We start from the raw sequence: 12,952 nt of genomic DNA on the forward strand, positions 1-12,952 counted from the left end.
ATAACTAAATTATAAAAGAAGGCATACACCTGACTGGTTGACCAAGTTGATGTTGTTGTATTTTAACATAGAATTCGCTAGGGAGTCACCACCACAGATTTTCTCTAGGGGGTCATCATTTGCTACAATGATATGCCTATGAAAGTTGTTATAGATCTATTACATATTCAATGGCATAAATGCAATGGAATATGCTACATAAACAGGAATACATAATTCACAAGGGATGCATGACTACAAAGTTATTAACGGAATCTGTCTATGGAAAGTGCGACGGAATACCCTCTGCTACGGATTTCATTCCACTGTCACATTTGCAAAGGAATTACAGTTTCCGTTGTAGACCCTTTGCTAGGCATTTTTAGGGACATAATTGTTGGATTATGTGTCTAAGTCAATAGCTAAACTGATATATATATATATATATATATATATATATATATATATATATATATATATATATATATATATATATATATATGTATTAATTAAAAGCAGAGTTCTTTTTGGTTGCCCTCAAACTAGTAATTGACAAAATCACTTTTTGGAGAGAGAGGTTGATTTATTGGTTTATTAGAAGGTTAATAAATACCAAGAAATAATTTACTAATATATTACGAGTACAATATATTAATTACAAATGGTATTATTTATTTAATAATTAAGCAGATTCTAATTGCAATTAATTGGATTAATTAAAAGTGCAAGAACCTAAACTGTAATTGTTCAATAGTTGAACAAAAGAAGGATTCAAGAATAATCTGGGACCGAAAATTTGAAGCCTCCTTAGGTGTCAAGATTAATCCTTATGGATAATTATGAATATGGATAATTACGTAATTTGAGATAATAGTATTATATTCAAATTAAGGTTATCCAACGTTTCTTTGTTCTACTATATAAGGAGCCTTGGGGCTCTTAATTTTGGCCACTCCTTCTTAAAAGAGAAATCAAAAAATCACTTCCTCCCTCTCCTCCCATCTTAAGTCTTCAATTTCTAGGGTTTGATTACAAACCATTAGAGGCATGAGATTTCTGGTGCTTGCTTTTTGAAGCTTGTTCAACAAGGAATTGTTTGATTATTTACTACAATAATCAAAAGGTATGTAAATGCTAAAACCCTTTATGAATTTCGAAAATAGTAGAATCTTCCTAAGTTTCTTGATGTTCAATTGTTTATTAAAATGAATAAAGAAAACTTAGATCAAATAGGTTGCATGTGAACTTAGGGTTACGTTTTACCGCAACATATTTTTGTAACCTGTAAAATCTATCACTGGTATCAGAGCCATTTTTTTCGATTGATCTTGCACAATGTTGAATAGATTCAAATTAGGGTTTATAGAAATTAAATCATAAGGGAGGCATTTCGAAAATTGCTAGGGTTCTAGAAACCCTAGCCACCTTAACCTTTTTCGAAAATTTTGGATCCCTTTTAGGGTTTATATTATTTCCTTAATTCTTATTTTAAAAGCCGTAGAGTTTAAATAATAAAAACCTGATAAACCCAAACCCTATTTTCGAAAATTATGGGGTTTGGAATACGATTAAATTTAAATTACTTTATCAATTGGTTAATTGTAAATATTTATTTAATCCATAATGATTTATTAATTTAATTAACTGGTTAATTAAAAGATAATGAAAATCATATATGGTTTAATATTAATTAATTAAAACACTTAATTTAAATAATTAATATTTAAACCTCATATTTTGGAAAGTTTAAAATATAACATATATATATATATATATATATATATATATATATATATATATATATATATATATATATATATATATATATATTAAAAGTTAATTACTATATGTATAAGAAAAATTAGTTAAATCGCTAGTACGCCTCTTTCACGAAACCATGCTTTAAAGAAGGTATAAGGAAGCAACCTATAAAATGACAATTGAATTGGTGTCCATTCTCACCTACCGTTCTCCTGTATGGTGAGAGCCGTTACTTGAAGTAGTTTGATAGGACATAATCTCGTTAATAAGTATAATCATATAAAAGTACTAGAAGCTTCTTTCAAAAATCTCACTCTAATTACTTTAGGAATAATGTGAAACGTATGCTAATCCATGAAAACGCACATCATACTTTAATATGTCGTTAGTTGAGCATGTGTGGTTAACTGGCACACTAATAGGGGCTTTAAAGATAAATGATGGGCATCTCGAAAAGTATAATTCTTAATGGAGCGTGTGTGGTTAACTGACCCATTAATTAGAGATGATAAATGACATCGAGGGTGCCAAACGTGTTTACATGGTTATTCACATCTTGTTTGTGATCATCGGCATCCCAGTCATAAATAGAAGAGCATACCATGAGATTAAACATGTCATTGTTTGGATTCAATGAATCTCAAAAGATCTAGGAAGTTCTTAGTTTGAAATTGGTGAACCGTTTTTACATACCTTCCTATAACCGCAATAAGATTACGACGTCTCTATTCTTAGGTGTGAATAGTTATCTTGGATCCTAGCCTTGAATATTACTTATGGGTTAAAATAATATCAATTTATATCAGCTATCTAAACCTACTTCTTTCATATAGATATCTACTCTAGGAGATGCTACTGATACTTAATCTTCCTCCAACAACAACTTTACTCTACTATCTATCATCTCTAAATAGAAACTATTTGGCCCAAACAACATGGAATGGATTTGAAATCTCAATATGACTCTTTGATACGAGGGAAAATAATATGTCCGCGATAAAGCTCTTGTTGAAATCAATGAGTCAACTGCTACTCCATAAGAGATTGCTACATATAAAAAACACTATGACAACGCAACAAAGCTCGCTTACATCATGGTTGCAACCATGGTACCTGAGTTGCAAAAGCACTATGAAGACTACTGGATGTAAAAGATGGGTTTAGATCTCGTGGAAAAGTTCCATAAGAGAGCGTGTCAACAAATGTATGAGGTCGTCAAAGCATTAACGTCCTGCAAATTAAAGGAGAGAGAGTATGTCTACAATCAAGTGTAGAGAATTCAGATATGCGTGAAGCATCTTGAAAGGCTAAATGTAAACTTTGATGAGGAGTTGGCTATTGACATAGTCCTTAACTCCCTTTAATCTTGGTCTGGCCATTTCATATCGACTTATCTTTGGAACAACATAGAGACCTCATTGGCCTAACTCAATAACTTGTTGCAGACAGCTGAATCAGGGATGCAAAAGAATCAAGTTTCTTCTGTTACAAGTGCTCTCGTACTTTCCATTAGGCACAAAAAGGAAAGAAGAGGAAGGCTAAACTTCAATCGAGCTGGATTGTCTAGTAATGGGTCAAAGACACAACCAAGTTCAAACATTCCTACTATTAGTGACCCTAAAGAGGCCACTTGCTACTGTTGTATAGAAAAGGGCCATTGGAGAAGAAGATTCCCTAAATACTTGCAAGACATCAAGGATGGCAAGGTCAAGCCATATTCTACAAGTATGTACATTATTCAAGTCAATAACTCACAACTTACTTGTTCTTGTATCCTTTATACCAGATGTAGATTTCACATTTGTTCTGATTTGAAGGGCTAAGAGAAAGTGATGAAGTGGAGCATGGAAGAATAAATCTGATCTTGGTAAATAGGTGATTTACTCTTGTTACGAAGATTGGGACTTAAGGTCTTACCCTTAGCGGTGATGTTAGGATAGATTTGATTAATTGTTGCTATTCCTCATAAATGACACAAAACATTATTTCTTTTCATGCATTGTTTAGACAATGATTTCAATATTCTTTTAATGATATGAATGGTTAGATTTTATCTTATAAAAATGGTGTTTTTATGTTTGAAGCTCTACCTTGTAATGATGTGTATGAAATTGTAATTTGTGTTGATATTTTAGGCAATAGTGTAATAAATATTGATTCATATGTTCGTGTAGACAAAGAATGCTTACGACATTGTCGTCTTAGACACATTAACAAGAAATGCATTGTCAAAATAAAAAAGGGTGGTGTGTTGGAATCACTTCACTTAAGGTCGGATGATGAATGCGAGTCTTGTCTTTTGGGTAAGATGAAAAAATCACCTTTCACTGAATCTTGTGAAAGAGGTGAAGGTTTGTTGGATCTCATACAAAAAGATGTGTGTGGACCCTTCAGATCAACCACATGGAATGACAGTTGATTCTACGTGACATTTACGGATGATCATAGGAAATATGAATATACCTACTTAATCAAACATAAATAACAAACCTTTTAAAGGTTTTAAGAGTTTGTACACGAGGTTGAGAATCAACTAAGCAGGAAGATAAAGATGCTTCTATCTGATATAGGTGAGAGTATCTTAGTATCGAGTTCTGTGACTATCTCAAGGAATGTGGAATCGTTTCACAATTGACTCCTCCTAGGACACCATAACTTAATGGTGTGGCTAGAGAAGAAATTGAAACTTGTTATACACGGTTCATTCCATGATGAGTTAAGCTTCATTTCCTATTTCTTTCTGGGGGTATGCCCTAGTGACAGCTACCCATATTCTTAATTTTATCCCTACTAAGAAGGTTGCCAAAACACCTCACAAGATATAGACAGGGAAAGTTCCCTTGCTAGTCCACATAAATGTTTAGGGTAGTGAATCTTTTGTTAGACGAGAGACTCACGATAAGCTAGAACCAAGAAAGGATGGGTATATTTGTTGGGTTTTGAGCACTATCACACTCCTACGGTGCACATGCAACCCTAGATGCTTTGGATCTAAGTTTTTTCGATTATACATGCAATGTTGTTTCCAAAGCATGAAGCCTAAACTAGCATACAAAAAATTTGAGATATACAACACAAAACCAAAGTAGATGAATAACTCTTAGTGTAGCCTAGAGTTCTTAGCCTTCAAAAGCTTTAGCACCTCAGATGTGATGCCTCTAATGTGTCACAAACACCAAGTGCAAAAGGAGGCTTATGAGACGTGGCTAGGTAGCTCAAAATCGCTTGTCTCTCTTCTTCGAATGCATGGGAGCCAATTTTGGCTACTATGGGGTTCCTTTTATAAAGTGGGAAATTCTAGGGTTACATCCATGCAAACCCTAATTCACATGACCCTTCATATCCTTTAGGTTACATGGGTTAAACCTTTATGGAATATCACATATGTTTAGCCCACCCTAACCAACCATGTATCATTAGCCCACCTATAAGTATTATTGATTTACATAACCAGTCTCCGTATATTTAATTAGTCTCTTTTGATCGCTATATTAATTCTAAATTAATTCTTGATCAATACTAATTAAATAACATGATTTCTCAATTAATAAATTATACATATAATATATTAATAAACCACAAATAACCTCTTCTCAAAAGTCCATCATATCAAATTGCTTTGGTGAAGGCAACCCAAAAGGACCATGCTAAAATCGGGTCAAGTACCTACCAATTATAGTTATGGGCTTAGACACCTAATCTAACAGTCTCCCACTTGGATAAGTCTAATAACTATAATCGCCAATGCATCTTCAAAATCCGATTAGCAATCGTAGCTTTCAAAAGCCGTTGTCGAACTCTGACCTAGCCAGTGACGCGTCCTTTAGATAAGGGATCATATAATCCTCTGTTCTACAAGATATCGTGTGGAAAAATACACGGAACATAATTATACTCATTGTCTAACAGTTTGTTTCCCGATTTCCGATTTGTTTGGCATAGAACGTAATTGAACAGATCAATTGAGTCCTAATCGGGCCCGACACATAAGCCAAAACCAAATCATCGCTTTTAATCTAACTAGGATAAAAGGAACAAATAAACTTCGACTTATATGCTTATACTAACTACGAGTTAAATCATGCACAACGACACGTTTTATAACATCAAGTTACTGATGCATTTTCATACCATCAATGCATAACCAAATCGTAGTCAACAACTCATATATCTTGGTTTAAAGACTATATGATATTATCGTCTCACAATCATCGTGATAAATTCCATGAAGTGATTCATGTGAGCGTGGGTTTAATCCAATACTCAAATCTTATTTCAAGAGCACTCATGAATGTTGTAGCAAACTTTTGCTATGTATAACACCTTAGACAATCTACAAGACAATTCATGATAGTCTAGCCTCATAACCTACATCCAAAGTATGATCGAATGTGGGTAGTTTGAATAATCTTATTATTCCGAAAGTCAATTAAACTTCAGTTATTACAAGTTTCTAAATATTTATTTAAGCACTAAAACTAATATCGTCCTTTAGCCTAATGCTCCTTGCATTCTGCAAGTGCTTAACCTTACTCAGTCCCTACGTAAGGGGATCTGTTGGGTTATCATTCGACGATACCCTCTTTACAATAAGGAGTCCTTCTTCTACTTGATGTCTTATGAAGTGGTATTTTGTGTCAATGTGCATGGACCTTCCATGATCTCTCGGTTCCTTGGTTAAGGCGACCGCTCCTTCATTATCGTAGAAAATCTCCACAAGCTTCTTTATTGATGGTAAAACTCCAAGGTCTCCGATGAATTTTTTCAACCATATCGCCTCCTTCGATGCTTCGCTCGCTGCTATGTACTCTGATTCACACGTTGAATCAGTTACAGTCTCCTTCTTGGAACTTTTCCATGTAACTGCTCCTCCGTTTAGGGTAAACACCCAGCCCGACTGAGAGCGCAAATTATCGTTGCCGGTCTAAAACTTGGCATCACAATACCCTATCACTCTCAAGTCATCACTCCCACCGAGGGTAAGGACCCAGTCCTTAGTCCTCTGCAGGTACTTAAGAATGTTCTTTACTACAGTCTAGTGAGCTTTACCAGGATTCTCTTGATATCTGCTGACCATGCTCATAGCAAAGCCCACATCAGGGTGAGTATAATTCATAGCATACATGACCGAGCCAACTGCGAAAGCATATGGAACTTTACTTATCTCCGCTATCTCAGCCTCTATACTCGAACTTTGAGTCTTACTTAGTTTGGTATTGCTTTGGATAGGTAAGTCACCTTTTCTTGAAGTCTTCATGTTGAAACGCTTCGACACCTTGTCCAAGTAGGTACTTTAACTAAGTCCTATTAGTCTTTTACTCCTATTCTCAATATCCTTATCCATAGAATATAAGCAGCTTCCCCAAGGTCCTTCATAGCGAAACACTTCCCAAGCCAGGACTTCACTTCCTGCAAGGTTGGGTTCTCATTTCCTATGAGTAGTATGTCATCTACATACAATACCAGAAAGCTAACTATACTCCCACTAGCTTTGACATATACACATGACTCATCCTCTCTTCTCTAAAATCCATACTCTTTGACTTTCTCATCAAAAAAAAAATTCCATCTGCGAGATGCTTGTTTAAATCCATAGATGGATTTCTCAAGCTTACACACTCTGTTAGGGTACTTTGCATTAACAAAACCCTCTGGCTGACACATGTAAAGATCTTCAGCTAACTTACCATTAAGGAAAGCGGTTTTGACATCCATTTGACATATTTCATAATCATGAAATGCAGATATGGATAACATCAACCTTATAAATTTAATCTTTGCCATTGGTGAGAAGGTCTCATCATAGTCAACTCCGTGAGTTTGAGTAAAGTCCTTCGCAACCAGTCACACCTTATATGTGTGTACTTTCCCATCGATGTCGGTCTTCCTCTTAAAGATTCATTTGCACACGACTGTCTCGCGACCTGGCACATTTTCAACCACGTTCTAAACTGGATTATCATACATGGACTGAATCTCGCTGTCCATAGCCTCTTTCCATATCGCAGACTCGGGGCCTACCATGGCTTCCTTGTAGTTAATGGGTTCATCTAGATTTATCAATGTACTATCACTGATAAATGTATCACCTTCAGCTTTTATACGTAAACCATATAACACAGGTGGAACACTAACTCTATTGGAACGTCTCAGAGGTACGGATTCGTCAATTGGTTCAATAGGAGTTTCCTCCTCGGATTGAGCGCTAGTGTTTGAGGTTCTTTCATCAATTAACTCTTGAAGATCTTCAAGGTTAATTTTCCTCCCACTGTCCTCTTTCCATATGAGTTCTCTCTCACGAAAGACTACTTTCCTCATAACAAAGACAACATTGTCACTCAGTCTATAGAAGAGATACCCAAAGGACTTTTGCGGGTAGCCGATGAAAATACATCGCTCACTACGAAGTTCGATCTTGTCGTGAGTCTCTCATCTTACGAATGCCTTGCAACCCGTAACCATGATGTGTTCTAACGAGGGAACCTTCCCTGTCCACATCTCGTGAGGTGTTTTGGCAACCTTCGTAGTTGGGAGTAGATTAAGGATATGGGCGGAAGACTCTAAGGCATACCCCCAAAATGAGATAGGTAACGAAGCTTGACTCATCATGGAACGAACCATGTCCAACAAAGTTCTATTGCACCTGTCAGTCGTACCATTAAGCTGTGGTGTACTAGGTGGTGTGAATTGTGAAACAATTCCACATTCCTTAAGATACTCATGGAACTTGATACTTAGATACTCACCACCTCAATCGGATCGGAGCATATTTATCTTCCTTCCCAATTGATTCTCCACTTCTTGCTTAAACTTTTTGAACTTTTCAAAAGTTTCTAAATTATGCTTGATCAAGTAGATATACCCATATATGCTGTAATCATCAATAAAAGTCATATGGAAGTAGTTAGCATCTGTTGTGGCAGATCTGAAGGGTCCACACACATTGGTGTGTATGAGATGCAATAGACCTTCACCCTTTCGCAAATACCAATGAAGGGTTACTTGGTTATCTTTCCAAGCAAACAAGATTCACAAGTATCATCCAGCTTCAAGTTGAATGACTCCAAGACTCCATCATTTTGGTGTTGGGCTATGCGCTTCTTGTTGACATGTCCAATATGACAATGCCGCAAGCATGCCTTGTCCAAAACATTGGACGAAGCAATATGCAACACATTATTTCCTAGTTTATCTACAACTATCACAGTTTCATATATACCATTACAAGTTAATGCTTCAAAATAGAATTTCCATTATAATAAGCGTTTATTCAGCCAATCACATTATTAAACAAAATAGTAAAACCTTGTTTATACAAACAATGAAAGGAAATAATATTTCTCACCATATCCGACAAATAACAAAAATTATTTAATTCTAAATTTAACCCATTACTAAGCAATAAAGAATAGACTCCAATCGTTGTGACAGACGACACTTTCCTATTTCCAATGATTAAGTTTATCTTCCCATGCTGCACATCCCTACTTTATTTTAGTCCTAGCAAATCAGAACAAATGTGAAATCCACAACTTGTATCAAGGACCCAAGAATTAGCATGTGATGAGTTATTAGAAAGAATAGTGTGAATACCTGTGAAGATGGCTTTATCTTCCCATCCTTAATGTCTTGCATGTATTTGGGGCAGCTTCGTTTCCAGTTCCCCTTTCATGACAATAGAAGCACTCTACTTCCTTCGGATTGGTAGAGGGTTTAGCGGCACCAACTTTGGTTCCACTATAAGAGGATCCATCATGGGACTTTCCGTTGTGCCTCTTGGAAGGAGCCTTCCTCTTCTTTCCCTTCCCTTGACAAATTGCCAGAACAGGGGGCAACAATAGTAGGAGTGGATACAACATACTTGCCTTTTAAGTTGCTTTCTGCAGTTCTTAGAAGGCCTTGATGCTTGCAAAGAGTGACATCGTCCTTGTTCATATGATAGGTCATACGAAACTGATCATAACAAGAAGGCAAAGAGTGTAGAATGATATCTATGGCCAACTCTTCATCGAAATTAACATTCAATTTCAGCAAGCGGTCCAGATATCTTTGCATCTTCTGCATGTGGGTCGTGATGGACTCTCCATCCTTCATTTTGGTTGTGATCATGGAGGCAATGATCTCATACCTCTCTTGCCGAGCACTTAGATATTATCTTTCCATCAAATCTTGGTGCGTCCCTCTCAAGAACCATGTATTCCTCGATTTGATTGGGAGTAGAAGTTTGTTCATCAATCTCCTTCAGCTCTTTATAAAGGACCTATTCTTTGTCCTCGTATCGAAGGGCCATACGAATGTTTTGAATCCAATCGTTAACGTTTGACCCATTGAAGATAGTTCTTCAAACCAAGTTCATGAAGGACAATGAGCAAGAACCCAATACAATATTCTACAATTCGGAAGAGGGATGTAGTAATCCAATTGTAAAATATTTGAAGGAAGGTAAATGTCGATTTACCAATTTCTACCATGAAAAACAAAATTGAGTATTAAGCTATAATTGAATTGAAATTCCTAGATTCTTTGAGATTCATTGAACTTTATCAATGGCATGTTTAAATCTTGATTAAGCCCTTCAAGTTTGTGACTGAGATACCGAGAATCATAAACAAGGTGTGAATAACCATGCAAATTGCTTGGTACTCTTAACGTCACTTATCACCTAATCAATGATCCGGTTAACCACACACGCTCCGTTGATCTATGACAAACATTAAGATACCCTTTTCCACCCTTGACAGTCCCAAATTACTGTGCTGGTTAACCACACATGCTCCACTAATGACTTGGCAGGGTGCAAAGTGCAATTCCATGGAATAACACCATTTTCACATTTTTTTTCCTAAAGTAACTAATGTTAGGAATTTATAAAAGTTTAGTTACTTTATAATTTCATTATACTTACTAATGAGGATTAATGTCCTATCCTACCCGTTCGGCTAACGACCCTGCACCAGTCAAGGAAGCATTGGGTGACAATAGACACCCATTAAACCACCGTTTTATAGGCAGTAACCTTATACACCCCTTATAGACCGACATCGTGAATGAGGCCTACTATATATAAAGCATATTAATCATATCTTGAATTTTGAGAGGTACAAGATACAAAAGTTTTTCTACAAATCAATTATGCATAACAAAATCATTAATATTTACCAAAATTTTGAAAACTTGAATTAAGGAAGGTTATTAAAAAATTAACTTGGAGCAAAATAAAAAATCTAAAATATGAAATTCATCAATATAAGTTAATTTACATTTCTGAAACTAGATACAAATAATAATTAGTTTACATCGAATGTGTAAATATACAATATAAATATAAGTTCTAAACAAAACTATTTTAATTAAAAGTGGTAATCTTTCTTATTAGATAATATTATTTTCCCATAAGAAAACTATTCGTCAAAAAAACTATTTATCGCCGCCGCTTTGTGTAGGCACACATCTAATGTGTGTGTGTGTGTATATATATATATAAGTATTAAATTTTAATATTATAATAGTATAAGGGTTGATTTTTAACTTTTAAAACTCTAGGCTTTGGAATTAAATGTTTCATTAGTGAGACTTTACAAACTCCAAAACTTGAGGACAAGTTTTGAAACTCTTCAAAACTATTCATTTCCATAACTTATGAGTTTAACGTTATTTTAATGGATGAGAGTTTTCATGTTCCATAATTTGAGGACAAGTTATGGAACTCACTAAGAACATTTAGATCAATTTCAACAAATAAAGTTATCATATAATTGATGATTGATCTAACTAAACTGATATAACAAGATAATATCAAATAAACAATTTACAACTAACTTTGTTTATCATATAAACCAACAATTATCTTAAAACTTTGACAATTATCTTTTAACTGGATGGGTATAATCAGTACAAGAAATCCTTAGTTGCTGCCCATACAACTTCTCGTGCTAACAATACCAAAATATCACCCAATTAGCAATTGGATTCCAGACCATGATCCGTAATCCCTACTTAGGGTCAAATGACCATTTTACCCCTGGCTCAACAAGATTCATAACTAAGGCCCAAGCCCAAATCCAATAAGATAGAAAATCATAAAATCCATAAAAGCTCACTAATGGCCTAATTTTCCAAATTTGCCCAATCCCATACAGGCCTTATCCTAAGCCCATATTTTACAATTCAGAATGCTTCAAATCCCCCTTGTGACAAACTTGATCAAAGGCATTAGACAAAAGTCAAGGTCAATGGCCCAGGTTGACCAAACTCGCCGAGTTGTCCTTCAACTCGTTGATTTTCTTCATTAGACTGCAAAAAGATCAGGAAAAAACCCCCTCAACTCGCCGAGTTCACCAGAAATCCAACCTCTTAATTCATTAAGTTGACATTTTCGAAACTAAGGGCTTCTCAACCCAGATCTTAACTAAAAATATTAGATTACATATATTCAACGAATGAGATAGGTTCATTAAGAATTTAGAGAGGAAAAAATGGAAAAAAAAGCATTCAATCCTCTTTTATATCTTGTATCTATAGCATTTTTGCCCTGGTGGATTTCTTTCTCATTTCAAAAAAGTATGGAATCCTGGGTTACTAATTGGTGGAATATTAGGCAACCAGAACCTTTTTTGAATGATATTGAAGAAAAGAGTATTCTAGAAAAATTCATAGAATTAGAGGAACTCCTCTTCTTAGAGGAAATGATTAAGAAATACTCGGAGACACATCTACAAAACCTTCGTATAGGAATTCACAAAGAAACAATCCAATTAATAAAGATACACAACGAGGGTTCTATTCATACAATTTTGCACTTCTCAACAAATATAATATGTTTCATTACTCTAAGTGGTTATTCTCTTATGGGTAATAAAGAACTTGTTATTCTAAACTCTTGGGTTCAGGAATTCCTATGTAACTTAAGTGACACAATAAAAGCTTTTTCTCTTCTTTTATTAACAGATTTATGTATTGGATTTCATTCGCCTCATGGTTGGGAACTGATGATTGGCTTTGTCTACAAGAAGCTACTGCTTCCGCCTCTCTAGGCTTTGCTATCGTTCATGAATGGTATATGGATCTCTCTAGGTAGTGGTCGGCCTTCTCGAATGCCCCTTTCCTTGCCGCCAAACCACTAGGAGAGTCAACAAGCTAGCTTGCTCGCATTCTAGAAACGTAGCTTTCGCGCCCTTCCTGCCTACGAAAATTGATGTGAATGATCGTGACA

This window comes from Lactuca sativa, chromosome 4, assembly GCF_002870075.4.
Source record: "Lactuca sativa cultivar Salinas chromosome 4, Lsat_Salinas_v11, whole genome shotgun sequence".
NCBI lineage: Eukaryota > Viridiplantae > Streptophyta > Magnoliopsida > Asterales > Asteraceae > Lactuca > Lactuca sativa.